At 40.5% G+C, this 22,225-nt stretch overlaps 1 protein-coding gene across 1 annotated transcript in view; it reads left to right on the top strand.

Moving 5' to 3' along the window:
- Positions 1-22,225, top strand: part of LOC117522767 (adhesion G protein-coupled receptor A3) — a 1,389,271-nt gene that overhangs the window by 126,999 nt on the left and 1,240,047 nt on the right. The window lies entirely within an intron of this gene.

The raw sequence follows: 22,225 nt of genomic DNA, 5'->3' as shown, positions 1-22,225 counted from the left end.
AAAAGGGTTGAGGATTTTAGATTTTTTTGTTTGTATGTTTGTTTTTATTTGCAGTACAGAGAGCCACTGTTTGTGAATTTGTCTAATTTCAGCAGCTAAGAGTCATCTTCTGTCCTGTTTTAGTTACACTAAGCCTACGTTCTATGCTGTGATGTGACACTGAAATTTCCCCATTGAGGGATGAATAAAGGCTTTCTTATCTTTTCTTTCCAAATCTTGGTCGTGTCCTGTTTCGTCATGGAGCTGAGCATCAGAAAGAAAATTAGGGCATTTGACTTGGTCAAGAGCCAAATCTGGAGGTGTCTGGCAAGAAGTAGCCTATTCTGTAGGTCTTCAACATCATCATTACAGTAGTGTCAGAGATAGGGCTGTTGGCAGTGTCGGAGGAGGGTGATCAGCATGAAGTGTACCTCAGTGCAAACCACTATGAATATATTAGTCATTATGCCCAAGGGGAGAAAGAAACATGAGATATGCCAGGAAACAAGTGCATGGTTGGAAATTGCTGACAATCAACGGCTTCACTGTAGTTACACTATACAATACATGACATAATGTCACTCATATACGAGGTCTGTCCGTAAAGTATAGGTCCTTTTTATTTTTTTCAAAAACTATATGGATTTCATTCATATGTTTTTACGTCAGACATGCTTGAACCCTCGTGCGCATGCGTGAGTTTTTCCACGCCTGTCGGTGACGTCATTCGCCTGTGAGCACTCCTTGTGGGAGGAGTCATCCAGCCCATCGGAATTCCTTTGTCTGAGAAGTTGCTGAGAGACTGGCGCTTTGTTTGATCAAAATTTTTTCTAAACCTGTGAGACACATCGAAGTGGACATGGTTTGAAAAATTAAGCTGGTCTTCAGTGAAAATTTTAACAGCTGATGAGAGATTTTGAGGTGATTCTGTCGCTTTAAGGACTTTTCACGGTGCGAGACGTCGCGCAGCGCTCTCATGCGCCATCATCAGCCTGTTTCAAGCTTAAAACCTCCACATTTCAGGCTCTGTTGATCCAGGACGTCGTGAGAGAACAGAGAAGTTTCAGAAGAAGTCGGTTTCAGCATTTTATCCGGATATTCCACTGTTAAGGAGATTTTTTAATGAAAGACGTGCGGGCGGATTGCAGCGTCGGCTCGCAGCCGCCGCGACGCTCCGCCACAGGAAAACACCTCTGTTGGAAGCCTTGAGGACAAGTTGGAACATCTCCAGCTGATAAACAATTTCTCATATACTCACTCCACTGAAAGCCATCAAAAGCCGCCTGGATTTATAAATGGTTATCAACACGGAGGTGTTTTTTCCTGTGCCGCCGCGCCGCGTCGGCTGCGTCCCGATGCGCGGACCCGTCCGCACGTTTTTCATTAAAAAAATCTCCTTTAACAGTGGAATATCCGGATAAAATGCTGAAACCGACTTCTTCTGAAACGTCTCTGTTTCTCTCACGACGTCCTGGATCAATAGAGCCTGAAATGTGGAGGTTTTAAGCTTGAAACAGGCTGATGACGCCACCTGAGAGCGCTGCATGACGTCTCGCACCGTGAAAAGTCCTTAAAGCGACAGTATCACCTCAAAATCTCTCATCAGCTGTTAAATTTTCACTGAAAACCAGCTTAATTTTTCGAACCATGTCCACTTTGATGTGTCTCACAGGTTTAGAAAAAATTTTGATCAAACAAAGCGCCAGTCTCTCAGCAACTTCTCAGACAAAGGAATTCCGACGAGGGGCTGGACGACTCCTCCCACAAGGAGTGCTCACAGGCGAATGACGTCACCGACAGGCATGGAAAAACTCACGCATGCGCACGAGGGTTCAAGCATGTCTGACGTAAAAACATATGAATGAAATCCATATAGTTTTTGAAAAAAATAAAAAGGACCTATACTTTACGGACAGCCCTCGTACAAACACAGACAAGACAGTATCTTCACCTTTTTGTCACTTCCCTCAATATGTCAATGACTTTGTTGTCAAAAAATTAAGGGTGCTATCTTACACTTGGCACAAGATGGCGCACAACCCAGCATGCGCATCATTGCTAGTTTCCACCCAATGAAATTGTAATTTTTAAGCATTTCACCTGTCTTCCAGATCATAAAACTGTTTTTGCTTATGTGTGAATGTTGTTCTATCAGATGAGGTGTAGCCAGGGGCAATGGTGGCACAATGAATCTTCAGAAAGTGATTGAACTTGAGGCAAGCAACAGCATGTCTAAAGGCCAACAATGCTGAGTATAACAAAAGCACAACACTCACCTCATCTTACATAAGCAGGTTCACAACACATGTACACTCTGCTGCATGCACATATCATCAGCAATCCTCTGCAACAGTGCTATATTAACATGATGAGATATTGAAGCCAGTGTAGGCAAATATTAACAATAAATGTAATATAACAAAAAGAAATATTTTAGAACACCTGTCTTTCTCTTACATTATATGCATACAATGTTCAATGACAGGCATCTTAAGGCTGATGCATACCTTATGTGCTTTTTACAGAACAATATAATGCACAATTAAATATACATATGTCTCTAATCATTCTTATGCAACTTGACAATCTGTAGATCTTCACCCTCCTTCAATTTTGAACCAGTCAAGCACAATTTACTATATGATATGTGGTGCTCAACTATGGAACAATTCCCATTTGGCAAAAAATCTATAAATAAATACTATGCTACAAATAGCTTTAAAATATTTTTAAAAGCTCATTTGTCTGCTGCTCATAACTGGGTTTCCAAACACATTTCTTTGTTTGCATGCATTTCTTTTATAATTATTACCTCCGCCAAGGAGGTTATGTTTTCGGTAGAGTTTGTTTGTTGTCTGTCTGTTTGTCAGCAGCATAACTCAAAAAGGTTTGAACGGATTTCGATGAAATTTTGTGGAGTGTTGGAAATGACAAGAGGAACAAGTGATTAAATTTTAGTGGTGATCTGGATCACGATCCAGATCCAGGATTTTTTTTAAAGAATTCTTCACCATTGCGGGATAGGGGGAATTTTGACATTCTAGTTTCTAACTCCACAAAAACAAGGCAGAAAGGCTTGAAAAAAAAATTAGGGTGTAACATAGTCAAATGTTCTATCAAACAACAAAGTTTAGTGATGATCGGATCCAGATTCTGGATCTGGTGATCCAGAATCAGGGGCGTAGGCAGAAATCATAAAATGGGTGGGCCCAGAAAAAATCAGACGGGCCCAACCTTTGGGGTTGTAGGTAAAGTGTAGGTATTATAATACACCGTTTGAAAAAGTATGCCTCGTTTGGACATCGCAAGCAACGTTATCACTTAGCCTACAGCACTGGCAAAGTGAGCACACAGATGCGACACGTCAGACACAACTACTCTTCATGGATAATGCAAGCTGCACTGCAGCGCCACACACACACACACACACACACACACACACTTTCAGTGCAAGTCTGGTAGCCTACTTGGCTGGGCCTAAACCCAAAACGTCAATAGGCATTTAAATAAGGCATTGTTTCAAAAATGAATTCCAAGTTTAATGATTAACACATCTCAGCCAACTGCACAGACGCTGTGTGCACAGTTACATAGACACAAGTGTCAGACACAAGCACCTCATGGACAATGCAAGCAGCAATACAACGCTTACAACCCCTGGCAAAAATTATGGAATCACCGGCCTCAGAGGATGTTCATTCAGTTGTTTAATTTTGTAGGAAAAAAGCAGATCACAGACATGACACAAAACTAAAGTCATTTCAAATGGCAACTTTCTGGCTTTAAGAAACACTATAAGAAATCAAGAAAAAAAGATTGTGGCAGTCAGTAACTGTTACTTTTTTAGACCAAGCAGAGGAAAAAAATATGGAATCACTCAATTCTGAGGAAAAAATTATGGAATCACCCTGTAAATTTTCATCCCCCAAATTAACACCTGCATCAAATCAGATCTGCTCATTGACATTGACCCTATGCCATGACATTGACCCTATGTGTCTTTTTGCAAGGAATGTTTTTGCAGTTTTTGCTCTATGGCAAGATGCATTATCATCTTGAAAAATGATTTCATCATCCCCAAACATCCTTTCATTGTCCAAAATATCAACATAAACTTGTGCATTTACTGATGATTTAATGACAGCCATCTCCCCAGTGCCTTTACCTGACATGCAGCCCCATATCATCAATGACTGTGGAAATTTACATGTTCTCTTCATACAGTCATCTTTATAAATCTCATTGGAACGGCACCAAACAAAAGTTCCAGCATCATCACCTTGCCCAATGCAGATTCGAGATTCATCACTGAATATGACTTTCATCCAGTCATCCACAGTCCACAATTGCTTTTCCTTAGCCCATTGTAACCTTGTTTTTTTCTGTTTAGGTGTTAATGATGCCTTTCGTTTAGCTTTTCTGTATGTAAATCCCATTTCCTTTAGGCGGTTTCTTACAGTTCGGTCACAGACGTTGACTCCAGTTTCCTCCCATTCGTTCCTCATTTGTTTTGTTGTACATTTTTCGATTTTTGAGACATATTGCTTTACGTTTTCTGTCTTGACGCTTTGATGTCTTCCTTGGTCTACCAGTATGTTTGCCTTTAACAACCTTCCCATGTTGTTTGTATTTGGTCCAGAGTTTAGACACAGCTGACTGTGAACAACCACATCTTTTGCAACATTGCGTGATGATTTACTCTCTTTTAAGAGTTTGATAATCCTCTCCTTTGTTTCAATTGACATCTCTCGTGTTGGAGCCATGATTCATGTCAGTCCACTTGGTGCAACAGCTCTCCAAGGTGTGTTCACTCCTTTTTAGATGCAGACTAACGAGCAGATCTGATATAATGCAGCTGTTAGCTTTGGGGATGAAAATTTACAGGGTGATTCCATAATTTTTTCCTCAGAATTGAGTGATTCCATATTTTTTTCCTCTGCTTGGTCTAAAAAAGTAACCATTACTGACTGGCACAATCTTTTTTCTTGATTTCTTATAGTGTTTCTTAAAGCCAGAAAGTTGCCATTTGAAATGACTTTAGTTTTGTGTCATGTCTGTGATCTGCTTTTTTCTACAAAATTAAACAACTGAATGAACATCCTCTGAGGCCAGTGATTCCATAATTTTTGCCAGGGGTTGTAGTCATGTAAAGTCCTTTAAAATAAAAATTCAAAATATATCCGCAACATGAAAACAGGTTGGCTCGGTGGCCAAATTAAAAACCATCAGAGCGGACACCAACATGATTCATGGCAGTTGCAATATAATATTAACAATTAAGCCTATTTAGAAGATTGTGTGAGAAGATTATAAACAGACACACGCAGAACACTGCGCGGCTCTCCCTTCGCTCACTGCCTCCGAAGGTACGGATGCGGGACCCGCAAAGAATCCAAGTCCTCTCTCGGTGGCCATGGAGCTCTGCGGCTGCGGTCAACATCCGCATCAAAACAGCGAGTGTAGTCTCTGGACCTGTTGCCAGATTTGGCGCAATTCCGCACAGCAGACAGGAGGGCTGTGTGAATGGCCCGCTGCTGCGTTTACCGAGCCCGCAGAAAGCACATCAGAGGCAGTGAGAGCAATCGCGGTGATGCCGACTGGTGCCGCGACCAGCCCACCTGATAAGCACGCAGAACACAATGCGCCGTTAAAAAAAAAAGCATGCAGAATTGCTCTAAAAAAAATTCACAAAACTGCGAGGCTGCGAAAGGTGAACCGCGTTATAGTGAGGGACCACTGTACTCTGAAAATGAATTAATAAAAATCACAGAAGATGAGCCAGATTTTTTTTTTACTAAATTTATTGTCACTCAGTGCTAATGCAATACCATATCATAGGAATACAATGAGGCAACAACAGGTGACTGTCGAGTGTCGACTCAGCCTTCTCATTGGATGGGGCGGGCCTGGCTGACAAGTGGGCGGGCCCAGGCCCATCCAGGCCCACCCATGGCTATGCGTAAGTCCAGAATATGCAAAAATATAGTGAAAATAGAAAATGTGTCAGTGTGACGTGACAATGAAGCTAGAGATGCACAACTAACACCAAATTGTAGCTGAATCTGTACTGATTCAGTAAGGTGTCATCAGATTTGATGTAGCTTCAAATGTTATGGAGCTAGATCCAGAAGAAAACTGCCATTACCAAAAAATTGTTTTATGCAATAACCTTTGAACTAATAAAGACATAAAAGTGATTCCAAGTTCTAGTGGTATGTTTTCATGGTCAAGGATGTCAAATATACAGGAAAGTAACCACTGAATTGTTGAATAGATCACTGTGCCAAGGAGGGAATCTCTTTAGGGTCATCGACCCTATGGCCTTGCGGAGGTTTGCACTCTCTGAGTGCTTCTAGTTGCTTCTGTTGTGACTAGTTTCATCATGATTTTCAATATGCCTATGTGCATCTAAACTATAGCCAAGTTTCCTCTCTGTACACCCCAGGTCCAATGAAGTTGGGACATGGTGTAAAATGTAAATAAAAACAGAATACAATGATTACAAATCCTCTTCAACCTATATTCAACTGAATACACCACAAAGACAAGATATTTAATGTTCAAACTGATAAACTTTATTGTTTTTGTGCAAATATTTGCTCATTTTGAAATGGATGCCTGCAACACATTTAAAAAAAGCTGGGACAGTGGTATGTTTACCACTGTGTTACATCACCTTTCCTTTATTCATCACTCAGTAAGCAGTTGGGAACTGAGGACACTAATTGTTGAAACTTTGTAGGTGGAATTCTTTCCCATTTTTGCTTGATGTACGACTTCAGTTGTTCAACAGTCTGGGGTCTCCATTGTCGTATTTTGCGCTTCATAATGTGCCACACATTTTCAATTTTGAACATTAAATCTCTTGCCTTGTGGTGTATTCAATGGAATATAGGTTAAAGAAGATTTTCAATCATTGTGTTCTGTTTTTATTTACATTTTACACAACATCCCAACTTCATTGGAATTGGGGTTGTATTTAAACATAAACTTTGATTTCACTACCAGTGCAAACTGATGACATTGTCACACGTAAGACATGGAAGAGAGGAGAAAAACCTGTTGTTTTTTTTTAACAATGTGTTCAGTCATGAAATTAATTAAATTTTGTGTGGGAGTTTAACCAACTCCTTGAAAAAGGGGAGTGGGTGCCGGGGGTGGTCCATCATGTGGATATGATATATTTTATTTTATTTGCTATTTATGGTATTTATCGTGTATTTTGCTGATTTGCCAAATTAGAGTAAAGTTTATTATTTAGCATTTAGGGTTTTCACTCATCAAATGTTTTGAATGTGTCCGTGGAGTCTGTGCAGTGTAAAGACAGACAAAGTTCACTCCAGAGTCGATTCTAGGTCGATCGCTAAGACATGCCCCAAATGCACATGAGCTATTCACTTTTGTTTGTGTGCCATAGGTTGTCAAGATAGGGCCTAGAGTGTTCATGTTGGCTTTGTAGATGTGACGGCTTTAGTTCCTGGTTAAGTGTTTGCAAGTTGAACAATCCAAAACATCCCAACTTCACTGGAATTGGGGTTGTACATGAGTTCGTGTTTATGGCATCGATTACACAGAAACCAGGGAGGGCTGACATTTCCCATTTGGTATGCTTATGAATTGTGGGTCAAGGATGAATGCAGCAAAAACAGAAAGTTGATCGGACAAATATTTTTCAAGAAATTAGACATTTTAGCTAACCAGTAAACAATGGACGCACTGCATTGCACCATGGGAGTTCAGGGTTTGGGTTTGAAATGTTGTTATTGTGGTTCATGTTAGATTAACAGTGTTAGTGTTGTTTGTTTTATTGATTTATTGTCTTTTTTTTAGTTCACTTGTTTCATCAGTTTAGTTAAGTGTCATTTTGCTTGTGCATGACTGAAAAGTATATTGCATTTGATGTTTTTCCCACCACCATCTCTGTTTCTGCATGTCTAAAAATAGAAGCACCTGCTTGCGGAAGAATGCGAAAAAGACAAAAAGCTCTCCTTTCAAGCGTGTGTGTGTGTGTGTGTGTGTGTGTGAGAGAGAGAGAGAGAGAGACTTTGATCACAGAGAAACTGGAAAACTGACATTTCTCATTTGGTATGCTTACATATTTTGGGTCAAGGATGTATGTTGTAATTGTACATTGATAGGTCTAATATTTTTGGAGAAACTCTGGGTATTAGCTAGAATTGCAAATTACATTCTGGACAAACATGCCATTCCAGCAGAGGGTGGTAAATCATCTTTATATTAAAACTCTGAGTGCGTACGGAGATGATTTTATTTCATAAGTTCAATCTAAGTGTGAAAACACTTATTTCCACTGTGGTCCATTTAAAAATTAAATGACAAAATAGTAGTAATAATAAAATAATGATATTTATATGATAACAAGAACCTAAACAATTTCTAAATACATTAAGACAGTAAATTATCATTAAAAAATTACATAATTAACAAGAAAGGGTCCAATTCATTATACAAGCTTTGCATTATTTATTATTTATTGCAAAATGTTAGCCACCTAATTATAAACACTACCCAATCTAGAGCCTGTGAATCCCCACAGACATGTTTACTTATTTTTTTACTTCATTGTTACTTTTATTTAAATTGAATGTCATGCTTCATTTTGGGGCAGAGTCTTCATATAAGCCTATTGGGCTTTCTGCCTCTCCCTCATCTGTGCATTTGTCTTTCTCTGTATATATGTTATCTTTTAAAATGTGCAAAATAAAGAAATTGAAATAGACCTTGACCTTTGATCTAACTACTGCAAAATCTAACCACCTCTGTATGTCTATCAAAGTAATATTTCCACAATGTCTGAATGAAATCCAACCAGTCATTTTTGAGTTATTTTGTCTACAGACACACACATGTGCCAGTGAAAACGTTACTCTGCTTTTGCTGCCTCATCAGTGTGAAGGTAATTGAAAAGAAATACTGAAAATGGCTTCACTGTTTGCTTTGGGCTCTGACAGTTCAGTACTCATCCATTAATGTACCAAAATTATTTCATTTGCATCTGCTTCCTTGATATTAAAAGCCCTGTGTGCCTGATGTACTCCAGTTTGAAGAGGACAGATGCCACTCTCACTGGTTGATATAATGTTCAGACAGTAATACAGGCACAAAAACTTTACACTGTAAATGCAACCACTTTGCAGCTATTTCCCACCACTTATATAGCAAAGTGCACTTGGACATGCCCCAAATGGACTTGTGCCCTTGGTGTAACTTGTTTTTGTATCCTCAATCAAAATCGGGCCCTAAAATTATGACTGCGATCCAAAATGTACTGAAATAAATCACAGCTTTCAAAGCAATGCTAAAACTGAACAGTTCATTTCCATCATGCCTGTGGTTAGAATTTGTTACTACTACTCACACTAGGGTTGTGTCCTGATCCACTTGCTTGTTATCAGGTACACATATAGCTGCAGGATGTCGAGGTGGCAGCTTTCTTGTGAATTTCTTTGATGCTGCTGTGTTGTCAGTCCTTCAGGATTTGGAATGACATTACAGTTGTGCCCTACTTGCCTTTGTTAAATTGTGAGATTATAACTTCTTTGATCTCAGTGTATCAGAAACTAAGGACTTAATCATTGTCTTTGATGTTCTTTGTAATAAACCAAATCCTCACCGTATGGTGAGGAAGCTGTAATTGTTAAGCACCTAGGAGCAGTGTTCAGCTCTCAAATCGGGTGTGATGAAGACACACATTTGGTCATCAAATGTAGTAAGCAAAGAATGAAGGTAGATCTTAAGTCTTTTCCTATCTGTGATAGGATTTAATGATATTTCTATCTTTAACTTAATATATTTATTTAATGGTTTGCCTATGAATGACAATAATAGTTCAGAGCAACACATACACTGAAACTGGAATGATACAACAAAGATTACAGTGATATACATATCGGTGAAGCGTTCCATATTTTACAGGCAGCAAGTTGTCTCAGTGGTAACCACTCTTACCTCAAAAGACCCTTCTTCTTCTGAATGTCATTTTCAGAGTTTGCTCCAAGAGCTCCAACCACCAGTAGAGGCAAGCAAGAGCTTTCAGAAGCTCTTGCTTGCCTCTACTGGTGGTTGGCTCTCACTGCGGTATTGTATCACTTCCTGTTCCGGAGCACAGCGGTGTTTTTCTGTATCTGTTAGCTGTTTAATCTGCGCAGTTAGATTGATCTAGTTATCTAGATTACGATTTGTTTCCCAGTGTAATCTTTACGTGCCTTAACTAAAGCACTCCTTCTGCTGAATCACCTCTAAATTATTTACACATTATTCACTTTGCGTGTTTTTAGGAATCCGCTAGCTTAGCGTAGCTACTAGCTCTTAGCCGATTTAGCATGGCGGCTTCTCCTGTCTCTCCCGCACTTTTCTGCTCTGGGTGTGAAATGTTTAGTTATTCCTCGGCCTCCTTTAGCAGTAATGGTACTTGTAATAAGTGTAGCTTATTCGTAGCTTTGGAGGCCAGGCTGGGCGAATTGGAGACTCGGCTCCGCACCGTGGAAAATTCTACAGCTAGCCAGGCCCCTGTAGTCGGTGCGGACCAAGGTAGCTTAGCCGCCGTTAGTTCCCCCCTGGCAGATCCCGAGCAGCCGGGAAAGCAGGCTGACTGGGTGACTGTGAGGAGGAAGCGTAGCCCTAAACAGAAGCCCCGTGTACACCGTCAACCCGTTCACATCTCTAACCGTTTTTCCCCACTCGACGACACACCCGCCGAGGATCAAACTCTGGTTATTGGCGACTCTGTTTTGAGAAATGTGAAGTTAGCGACACCAGCAACCATAGTCAATTGTCTTCCGGGGGCCAGAGCAGGCGACATTGAAGGAAATTTGAAACTGCTGGTTAAGGCTAAGCGTAAATTTGGTAAGATTGTAATTCACGTTGGCAGTAATGACACCCGGTTACGCCAATCGGAGGTCACTAAAATTAACATTAAATCGGTGTGTAACTTTGCAAAAACAATGTCGGACTCTGTTGTTTCTCTGGGCCCCTCCCCAATCAGACCGGGAGTGACATGTTTAGCCGCATGTTCTCCTTGAATTGCTGGCTGTCTGAGTGGTGTCCAAAAAATGAGGTGGGCTTCATAGATAATTGGCAAAGCTTCTGGGGAAAACCTGGTCTTGTTAGGAGAGACGGCATCCATCCCACTTTGGATGGAGCAGCTCTCATTTCTAGAAATCTGGCTAATTTTCTTAAATCCTCCAAACCGTGACTATCCAGGGTTGGGACCAGGAAGCAGAGTTGTAGTCTTACACACCTCTCTGCAGCTTCTCTCCCCTGCCATCCCCTCATTACCCCATCCCCGTAGAGACGGTGCCTGCTCCCAGACTACCAATAACCAGCAAAAATCTATTTAAGCATAAAAATTCAAAAAGAAAAAATAATATAGCACCTTCAACTGCACCACAGACTAAAACAGTTAAATGTGGTCTATTAAACATTAGGTCTCTCTCTTCTAAGTCCCTGTTGGTAAATGATATAATAATTGATCAACATATTGATTTATTCTGCCTAACAGAAAACCTGGTTACAGCAGGATGAATATGTTAGTTTAAATGAGTCAACACCCCCGAGTCACACTAACTGTCAGAATGCTCGTAGCACGGGCCGGGGCGGTGGATTAGCAGCAATCTTCCATTCCAGCTTATTAATTAATCAAAAACCAGACAGAGCTTTAATTCATTTGAAAGCTTGTCTTAGTCTTGTCCATCCAAATTGGAAGTCCCAAAAACCAGTTTTATTTGTTATTATCTATCGTCCACCTGGTCGTTACTGTGAGTTTCTCTGTGAATTTTCAGACCTTTTGTCTGACTTAGTGCTTAGCTCAGATAAGATAATTATAGTGGGCGATTTTAACATCCACACAGATGCTGAGAATGACAGCCTCAACACTGCATTTAATCTATTATTAGACTCTATTGGCTTTGCTCAAAAAGTAAATGAGTCCACCCACCACTTTAATCATATCTTAGATCTTGTTCTGACTTATGGTATGGAAATAGAAGACTTAACAGTATCCCTGAAAACTCCCTTCTGTCTGATCATTTTTTAATAACATTTACATTTACTCTGATGGACTACCCAGCAGTAGGGAATAAGTTTCATTACACTAGAAGTCTTTCAGAAAGCGCTGTAACTAGGTTTAAGGATATGATTCCTTCTTATGTTCTCTAATGCCATATAACAACACAGTGCAGAGTAGCTACCTAAACTCTGTAAGGGAGATAGAGTATCTCGTCAATAGTTTTACATCCTCATTGAAGACAACTTTGGATGCTGTAGCTCCTCTGAAAAAGAGAGCTTTAAATCAGAAGTGTCTGACTCCATGGTATAACTCTCAAACTCGTAGCTTAAAGCAGATAACCCGTAAGTTGGAGAGGAAATGGCATCTCACTAATTTAGAAGATCTTCACTTAGCCTGGAAAAAGAGTCTGTTGCTCTATAAAAAAGCCTCCGTAAAGCTAGGACATCTTCTACTCATCACTAATTGAAGAAAATAAGAACAACCCCAGGTTTCTTTTCAGCACTGTAGCCAGGCTGACAAAGAGTCAGAGCTCTATTGAGCTGAGTATTCCATTATCTTTAACTAGTAATGAGTTCATGACTTTCTTTGCTAACAAAATTTTAACTATTAGAGAAAAAATTACTCATAACCATCCCAAAGACGTATCGTTATCTTTGGCTGCTTTCAGTGATGCCGGTATTTGGTTAGACTCTTTCTCTCCGATTGTTCTGTCTGAGTTATTTTCATTAGTTACTTCATCCAAACCATCAACATGTTATTAGACCCCATTCCTACCAGGCTGCTCAAGGAAGCCCTACCATTATTTAATGCTTCGATCTTAAATATGATCAATCTATCTTTGTTAGTTGGCTATGTACCACAGGCTTTTAAGGTGGCAGTAATTAAACCATTACTTAAAAAGCCATCACTTGACCCAGCTATCTTAGCTAATTATAGGCCAATCTCCAACCTTCCTTTTCTCTCAAAATTCTTGAAAGGGTAGTTGTAAAACAGCTAACTGATCATCTGCAGAGGAATGGTCTATTTGAAGAGTTTCAGTCAGGTTTTAGAATTCATCATAGTACAGAAACAGCATTAGTGAAGGTTACAAATGATCTTCTATGGCCTCGGACAGTGGACTCATCTCTGTGCTTGTTCTGTTAGACCTCAGTGCTGCTTTTGATACTGTTGACCATAAAATTTTATTACAGAGATTAGAGCATGCCATAGGTATTAAAGGCACTGCGCTGCGGTGGTTTGAATCATATTTGTCTAATAGATTACAATTTGTTCATGTAAATGGGGAATCTTCTTCACAGACTAAAGTTAATTATGGAGTTCCACAAGGTTCTGTGCTAGGACCAATTTTATTCACTTTATATATGCTTCCCTTAGGCAGTATTATTAGACGTTATTGCTTAAATTTTCATTGTTACGCAGATGATACCCAGCTTTATCTATCCATGAAGCCAGAGGACACACACCAATTAGCTAAACTGCAGGATTGTCTTACAGACATAAAGACATGGATGACCTCTATTTTCCTGCTTTTAAACTCAGATAAAACTGAAGTTATTGTACTTGGCCCCACAAATCTTAGAAACATGGTGTCTAACCAGATCCTTACTCTGGATGGCATTACCCTGACCTCTAGTAATACTGTGAGAAATCTTGGAGTCATTTTTGATCAGGATATGTCATTCAAAGCGCATATTAAACAAATATGTAGGACTGCTTTTTTGCATTTACGCAATATCTCTAAAATCAGAAAGGTCTTGTCTCAGAGTGATGCTGAAAAACTAATTCATGCATTTATTTCCTCTAGGCTGGACTATTGTAATTCATTATTATCAGGTTGTCCTAAAAGTTCCCTAAAAAGCCTTCAGTTAATTCAAAATGCTGCAGCTAGAGTGCTGACGGGGACTAGAAGGAGAGAGCATATCTCACCCATATTGGCCTCTCTTCATTGGCTTCCTGTTAATTCTAGAATAGAATTTAAAATTCTTCTTCTTACTTATAAGGTTTTGAATAATCAGGTCCCATCTTATCTTAGGGACCTCGTAGTACCATATCACCCCAATAGAGCGCTTCGCTCTCAGACTGTAGGCTTACTTGTAGTTCCTAGGGTTTGTAAGAGTAGAATGGGAGGCAGAGCCTTCAGCTTTCAGGCTCCTCTCCTGTGGAACCAGCTCCCAATTCAGATCAGGGAGACAGACACCCTCTCTACTTTTAAGATTAGGCTTAAAACTTTCCTTTTTGCTAAGCTTATAGTTAGGGCTGGATCAGGTGACCCTGAACCATCCCTTAGTTATGCTGCTATAGACGTAGACTGCTGGGGGGTTCCCATGATGCACTGTTTCTTTCTCTTTTTGCTCTGTATGCACCACTCTGCATTTAATCATTAGTGATCGATCTCTGCTCCCCTCCACAGCATATCTTTTTCCTGGTTCTCTCCCTCAGCCCCAACCAGTCCCAGCAGAAGACTGCCCCTCCCTGAGCCTGGTTCTGCTGGAGGTTTCTTCCTGTTAAAAGGGAGTTTTTCCTTCCCACTGTAGCCAAGTGCTTGCTCACAGGGGGTCGTTTTGACCGTTGGGGTTTTACATCATTATTGTATGGCCTTGCCTTACAATATAAAGCGCCTTGGGGCAACTGTTTGTTGTGATTTGGCGCTATATAAAAAAAAAATTGATTGATTGATTGATAATTGGAGTCCAGCAAACAGATTTGTGCTCCCTTTGTGACAGACAGAAGGCCCAAAATATAAAAGGAATTACCAGCCAATCTGGCCATGCTGCCCCTCGACTCCCCCCTCCTGCTAAATCGTCTTTAAAGCCCTCAGCCTGTGGGCAACTTCACATGAAGATGTAACTGTGAAAATATCCCTAAGACAGAGGTTTTTACTCATGTGCTCACCAAGAGAACATAAAATAAATCAGTTTGCTAATTGAAATATTTCCCTTATGGTGCACAGGCTTGAATTGTCCCCCCTCACGGCCACTTTGACTTGGGGAGTACAAAAAAAAAAAGAAGATTCAAAGACACACAATAATTTTCCCCATGCCTGTTCACTACAATAGAGACACCTCTTCATTAAACCTGTTGCTCTTGAGGGTACTTTGCTTAAATTGTTAAATTAAAATTATAATTCCTTTATTAGTTTGTTAAAAAAAACACAGTGGCTCCAGATTTCACATTTCTGTTTGTGGTGAAACATGGTGTACTTGATACCTTAATAAATATATTTTGGTTCAAGATACCAACATCATATTTTGTGAATATTTCATGAAGACATTCTTATTCCAGGGGCATAATTCTTATTATGGCAAATCTTGTCTTACATGAGCAATAGCATTTGAATTATATGTTGTCGGTGTGAAATTATTTTTAAATGATTCATAAATAGAACATTTAATTTCTTTTGGAAAAGTACTTTGTCACCAAAGTAGTACTATAACATAAGAAGTAAATACCAAAAAATTTGAAAGATCTGGAGCTTCATGTACAAAGCATGCATATGCACAAAATGTGGCTTATGTTTGTCTCCATGCCAGCTTTCAGATGTAACAAACGTGAAATGATTGGAAATGTGCGGTGCATCATGCAAAAATCCTACCTGGTCTACACATGTTTCTACAGCTATTGTTCCACTGCCAGCACATAGAGATGATGCTGGAAACCATTAACCATGTGAAAATATGAAGTCATCAGAGTGATGTGCGCACCAGAGACACAGTTATGAACAATTAACACACTCACGTGTTTGCAATTATATGGGTGGATATAAAAGCAGGCACAAACTGATGTGTAAAATGGCACAATGGCTGCATGAGCATTGTTAGGAGACCTTGCAAATGGTGCATTTGGATGTGAACAAGTGCAAATGACGATGATTAGCTCATAAGTCTATTTCAGTTACCAAGGCCAGTGTTACTGGACTTGTGCGCAGAATGCGGCCAGCAGAGTGCAATACGGCAAGGACCCAGTGGTTTTCAGAGCCCACACAGGTGCTGTCCCTGTGCTTTCTGGCAACAGGGGAATTCCAGCAGGAGCTCGCTGACTGGTCAGGAGTGTGTCTGTCAACCTTGAGCTGAGCCATGCCAGCTGTGTGGGATGCAATCATCCAAATGTCATCCAGGTACATCACATTCCAACATTAAAGCACAATTTCCAGTGAGAGCTGGTTTTCCTATTTTAGTTGGAGCTATTGACTGCACACATAAAGGCACCATCACATGATGAATTTGTTTTTGTTAATATGAGATATTTTCATTCGGTCAATCGTCAAATCATTTGTGATGCGCAAATGTATTGGGTTGGGTTGGGAACAGGCTAGGGGCTGTCACAGTACACAATGTAACGCTGGTGGTTAAATAGTTTGTGTAATTCTCCCTAATGATAACCAGCACAGGCACATTTAGGCATGTGTGTTTGTAGGATGACTTTAGAGGTGAAGAAGATGAAGAGAGTCAGAGCTCAACAAAGGATCAGATGGTGAAAGCTGAAGGAAGAAGACTTGTGAAATTCATGGAGGAGGTGAGACAGACACTGGATAGAGGTAAAGTGATTTTGGACAATTGTAGAAGTGTTGCAGGCATAGTTAGCAAGACAGCTAGAAAGGTACTGCGTGTGACATAGACAGGGACACTTGGTGATGGAACAAAGACGTTGAGGAGAGTGTAAGGACACAAAGAAGTTGGCAAAAATGAATTGGGATAGTCTGAGACATGAAGAAAGTAGACAGGACTACAAAGAGATTTGGTGTATGTTGAAAAAGATGTGGCAAAGGCTAAGGAAAAAGCACATAGAAAGCTGTACAAGAAATTAATCATAAACGAAGGGCAAAAGGACTCATACAAATTGGCCAGTCAAAGGGACTGAGCTGGAAAGGATGTGCAACAGGTTAGGGTCATAAAGGATGCAGATGGTAATGTGCTGACAAGCGAGGAAAGTCTAATGGATGGATGGAATATTTTGAGGAGCTGATGGCAGAGTGAGAGAGTCCTGGGATTAGTAAGGATGAAGTGAAGACAGCTATGAAGATGATGACGAGTGGAAAGGCAGTTGGTTCAGATGACATACCAGTGGAGGCATGGAAATGTCTAAGGGTCCCTTCGCACATTGTACGAATAAGTACAAGTCAGGGTGAATCACGGCGGAATAGCTCATATGAGCAAACCACGAAAACATCGAGCTGACAGACAGGCGTGAACAACCCCGCTGCAACGGTGTTGTGCACGTGACAGTGTCATGCGAGCACGAACACAGTGCGAGCAGCTGGGACGTGGTGCACTACATCGTGCCGCTGATGTGGAGAACAGTAAAATAAATACCAGCTGTAAAATTAGTGAATATCACTAGGTTGATAGAAATAATAAATAAAAGGAGATGCAATACAGAAACCCATGGTTAAATAACACTGCTTAATTAAAAAATAAATGCCACTCACAGGATTCGAACATGCAATTTACAAAAGCTCTGATTACCAGACAGAAACTTTACCACTGCATTACAATCATGTCTTATAACAGGAGTGTGAAATGGCTAAAATCAACAAGGAGATAAACTTTTTTTCTTTTAAAGAGAAAAGAGTGCCGTGATAACTGACCAAACGTTTGTTACGGGGTATTTCTGCTGATACGTGACTGAAAGTGGCTTATGTGTCACACTGTTGGCTTGTCATATAGTCCTGCGCTGCTCACAGGACACTGGTGTCAGGCCGGACACACGCACGGGCCCGGTGTCCTGTCAGACAGATGTGACATTCAGATCACCTGCTGCGTGTCCACATGAACTGACGGTCCTTTTCTCCAGCCCATCACAAAAGCGATATATGTTCTTATATTATGCATTTCCACATGAGGACACCAAGCACACACATGCATGTGTCCATCAAAACACGGGACATGTTCTGCAGGTGTGATGTCCAGAACCAGAGATCTCAACTCCTGCAGCTGTCGGCGGACATACCCCTGTCAGTCCAGCACACACACCATCTGTACATCCATATCAGTAGCTCATGCAAGTGCACCCCCCCGGCACACCACATGTTTACGGATTGGGAGTGCAACACATACGGATTGGGAGTGCAACACACCTGCAATTCACCCTCTCGGCACGTGTGTGCGGGGGAGCCGACACTGTGGCACCTCACGTGTGTTGCTGTTCTGCAAAGCCACAGCCGTGGTGGCACTTAGAAATATTTCATCGCCAGCTCCGATGTGATTGTCTGCTGACTTTTTTTCATGCTAATAGCGCAAATGGCCCACACATTTTCTAAGTGCCAAGGGAGTTGTGTTAGATATTCATGGGTGTCACCTGGAATTTGGCCGCGAGAGGGTTTGATGGGCTCTCACAGGACACACCCTGTGTTTCAGCCGCTGGTGTGCACAAATAGTTGTCGCAACAGGTGTACGAGGCATTGGAAACAGTGCCAGTTTTTTCACGAATGGCATGCAATTCCTCCTTCGTGCACTACTCGGCTTCAATTGTTTTATGTGTGAAGGGGCATTCGAGGCAGCTATGATTTTACGTGTATTGCATACAATTCCTGCTTTATGCACAATTCATGTGCAATTCAACCACATTTGTACTGTGTGTGAAAGGGCCCTAAGAGAGGTGGCAGTGGAGTTGCTGATCAGATCATTTAATAAAATGTTGGAAAGTGACAGGATGCCTGATGAGTGGAGAAGAAATGTTCTGGTTCCTATTTTTAAGAACATGGGTTATCAGCCACAGCATGAAGTTATGGGAAAGAGTTGTAGAAAGAGTAGTAGAAACTGGGCTTCATTGGGAAAACTATCCAAAGTAATGGGGAGTGTGGTACAGAGGTGAAGAAGAGAGTGTAGGCAGGGTTGAGTGGGTGGAGAAAGGTGCCAGGTGTGATTTGTGACAGAAGGATATTTGCAAGACTGAAGGGCAAAGTCTACAAGACCATAAGTAGTGACACCAGATATGTTTTATGGCTTAGAGACTGTGACACTAACAAAAACACAGGAGACAGAGCTGGAGGTGGCACAGCAGAAGATGTTGCGATTTCCTTTGGAAGTGACATGAATGAGAAGGATTAAGAATAAACATATCAGATGGACATCTCAGGTCTGGTGTTTGGAGACAAAGTCAGAGACATGAGATTGAGATGGTTTGGACATGTGCAGAGGAGGGACCCAGGGTATATAGTTGTAGGAAGAAGGATACTGAAGAGGAAGAAGGACACTGAAGATGGAGCTACCAGGCAGGAGGAGAAGAGGGAGTCCAAAGAGAAGGTTTGTGGATGTGGATGGGAAGGACCTGCAGGTGGTTCTTGTGACAGAGGAAGATGCAGAGGACAGAATGAGATGGAATTGATTGATGTGCAGGGCGTCCCATGTCGGGAGGTGCCAGTTGTAAATACTCAAAATAACAAGCACAAAATAATACAATTGCCATGCAATATGGTACAGCAATTACAGTAAAATATTTATGATTTCTAACATTCCTAGAGAGTGTGAAATCCTGATATGTTTGCTGTTTTACAAATTTAAGCTTACTTCTGAATCAACATGAAAGCTTCAAATGATGTCTGACCATCTCAACTCATGTGTTTTTCAAAGCCACTTAACATACCAAAATCAAATGCATCAGACATTTAATAGCACCACAACAGCTAATTTAGTGATATCCCTGCTGTTGTGGTCTTGAAATACATCAGGGTATATCACCTGATGTGCATAGCTAACAATTGTGGCAGAAGCTCCAAGCAATAATAAATCACAAATAATGTGAAGGGAATGTATTTGTATTTCCCCAGTATTGTCTCACAATTACTGCATATTCTACTAATTGTTATTAGAACACTTTGTGCATCTGAAATACACATGTGCATATCTCCAAAGAGAGCATATGTCCATTGTGAGCTATTAATATAGCTACCACCATATGATTCACAGGCACAGCCACTAACCAAAAAATCCAGTAGCATAATATAACTTACTGGGAAAAGTATGTTGGTGTTTATAGACAGTATGTGGTTAAGAAAGTCAAATTTTAAATTGTTATTTATTTTAATTTTAGATTATGTATGATGAGTATCTATAGTAGTGTTCAGAATAATAGTAGCGCTATGTGACTAAAAAGATTTATCCAGCTTTTGAGTATTTCTTATTGTTACATGGGAAACAAGGTACCAGTAAATTCAGTAGACTGTCACAAATCCAACAAGACCAAGCAATTCATGATATGCACACTCTTAAGCCTATGAAATCGGGCTATTAGTAAAAAAAAAGTAGAAAAGGGGGTGTTACAGTCAGTGAGTTTGTCAGTTTTGTGGAACAAAACAAGTGTCCCCTATTTAAGGATGATTCCAGCACCTGTTGAACATGCTTTTTTTCTTTTGAAAGCCTGAGGAAAATGGGACATTCAAGACATTGTTCAGAAGAACAGCGTAGTTTGAATAAAGTTGATTGGAGAGGGGAAAACGTATACACAGGTGCAAAAAATTATAGGCTGTTCATCTACAATGATCTCCAATGCTTTAAAATGGACAACAACAAAAAAAGAGACGCGTGGAAGAAAACGGGAAAACAACCATCAAAATGGATAGAAGAATAACCAGAATGGCAAAGGCTCACCCATTGGTCAGCTCCAGGATGATCAAAGACAGTCTGGAGTTACCTGTAAGTGTTGTGACAGTTAGAAGATGCCTGTGTGAAGCTAATTATTTGCAAGAATCCCCCGCAAAGTCCCTCTGTTAAAGAAAAGACATTTGCAGAAGAGGTTACAGTTTGCCCAAAGAACACATCCAACTGGCCTAAAGAGAAATGGAGGAATATTTTGTGGACTGATGAGAGTAAAATTGGTTATTTTGGGTCCAATGGCCGCAGAGAGTTTGTGAGATGACCCCAAACTCTGAATTCAAGCCACAGTTCACAGTGAAGACAGTGAAGCATGGTGGTGCAAGCATCATGATATGGGCATGTTTCTCCTACTATGGTGTTGGGCCTATATATCGCATACCAGGTATCATGGATCAGTTTGGATATGTCAAAATACTTGAAGAGGTCATGTTGCCTTATGCTGAAGAGGACATGCTCTTGAAATGGGTGTTTCAACAAGACAGTGACCCCAAGCACACTAGTAAACGAGCAAAATCTTGGTTCCAAACCAACAAAATTAATGCCTCGCAGATGTGAAGAAATCATGAAAAACTGTGGTTATACAACTAAATACTAGTTTAGTGATTCACAGGATTGCTAAAAAGTTTGAACATAATAGTTTTGAGTTTGTAGCGTCAACAGCAGATGCTACTATTATTGTGAACACCCCTTTTTCAATTTTTTTTTTTACTAATAGCCCAATTTCATAGCCTTAAGAGTGTGCATATCATGAATGCTTGGTCTTGTTGGATTTGTGAGAATCTACTGAATCTACTGGTACCTTGTTTCCCATGTAACAACAAGAAATATACTGAAAACCTGGATTAATTTTTAGTCACATAGCACTACTGTTATTCTGAACACTACTGTATCTCATATGACAGACATGAGAATAGTTAAGATTCTACTTAATTTCAAGGTAATGTGGACATTCAATTTAAAATATACACACCGAGTCCATAAAAGTGTCATTCTTTCAAATATAATGCTCCAAAAATTGGAGGAAAACTTTTTAATCAGAGTACAGCATCAATTCAATTCAACTTCTGGGATATTTATCTGCTCAGTTAAGTAGCAGAGGGGGTTGTTAATCAGTTTCAATTGCTTTGGTGTTCATTAAATTAACAACAGTGTCACTAGAGGATCAACAATGAACCAACCCCCAACACAGGAATGGTGTTATAAGTGGAGAACACTGACATCTTTTCCCTCATCTTTCTGGACTGATTTTTTCACTAGTTTTGCATTTGGCTTGGGTCAGGGTCACTACTGATAGCATGGTGCGGGACCTGGACCCTACAGAGGTTGCACAGGTAGTCCAACTCTTCCAGGATGGCCATCAATTCATGCCATTTTGGCAGATTAGCTGTGTCTCAAGGCGCAGTCTCAAGAGCATGGGGACATTCTAAGAGACAGGCAGTTACTCTAGGAGACCTGGACAGGGCTTGTGGAAGGTCCTTATTTAACCCATTAGCAGGATCGGTTATCTGCTCATTTGTGCAAGGAGGAACATGATGAGGAATGCTGGAGCCTACAAAATGACCACCAGCAGGCCACTGGTGGAAATGTCTCTTAGGGTCGTATCCTTTTGGGCTGTGACTGCTTGTGA

This window comes from Thalassophryne amazonica, chromosome 13 (genome assembly GCF_902500255.1).
Source record: "Thalassophryne amazonica chromosome 13, fThaAma1.1, whole genome shotgun sequence".
In the NCBI taxonomy this organism is placed as follows: domain Eukaryota; kingdom Metazoa; phylum Chordata; class Actinopteri; order Batrachoidiformes; family Batrachoididae; genus Thalassophryne; species Thalassophryne amazonica.
The sequence above is the reverse complement of the archived record's forward strand: the minus strand, read 5'-3'. Positions and strand labels throughout refer to the sequence as shown.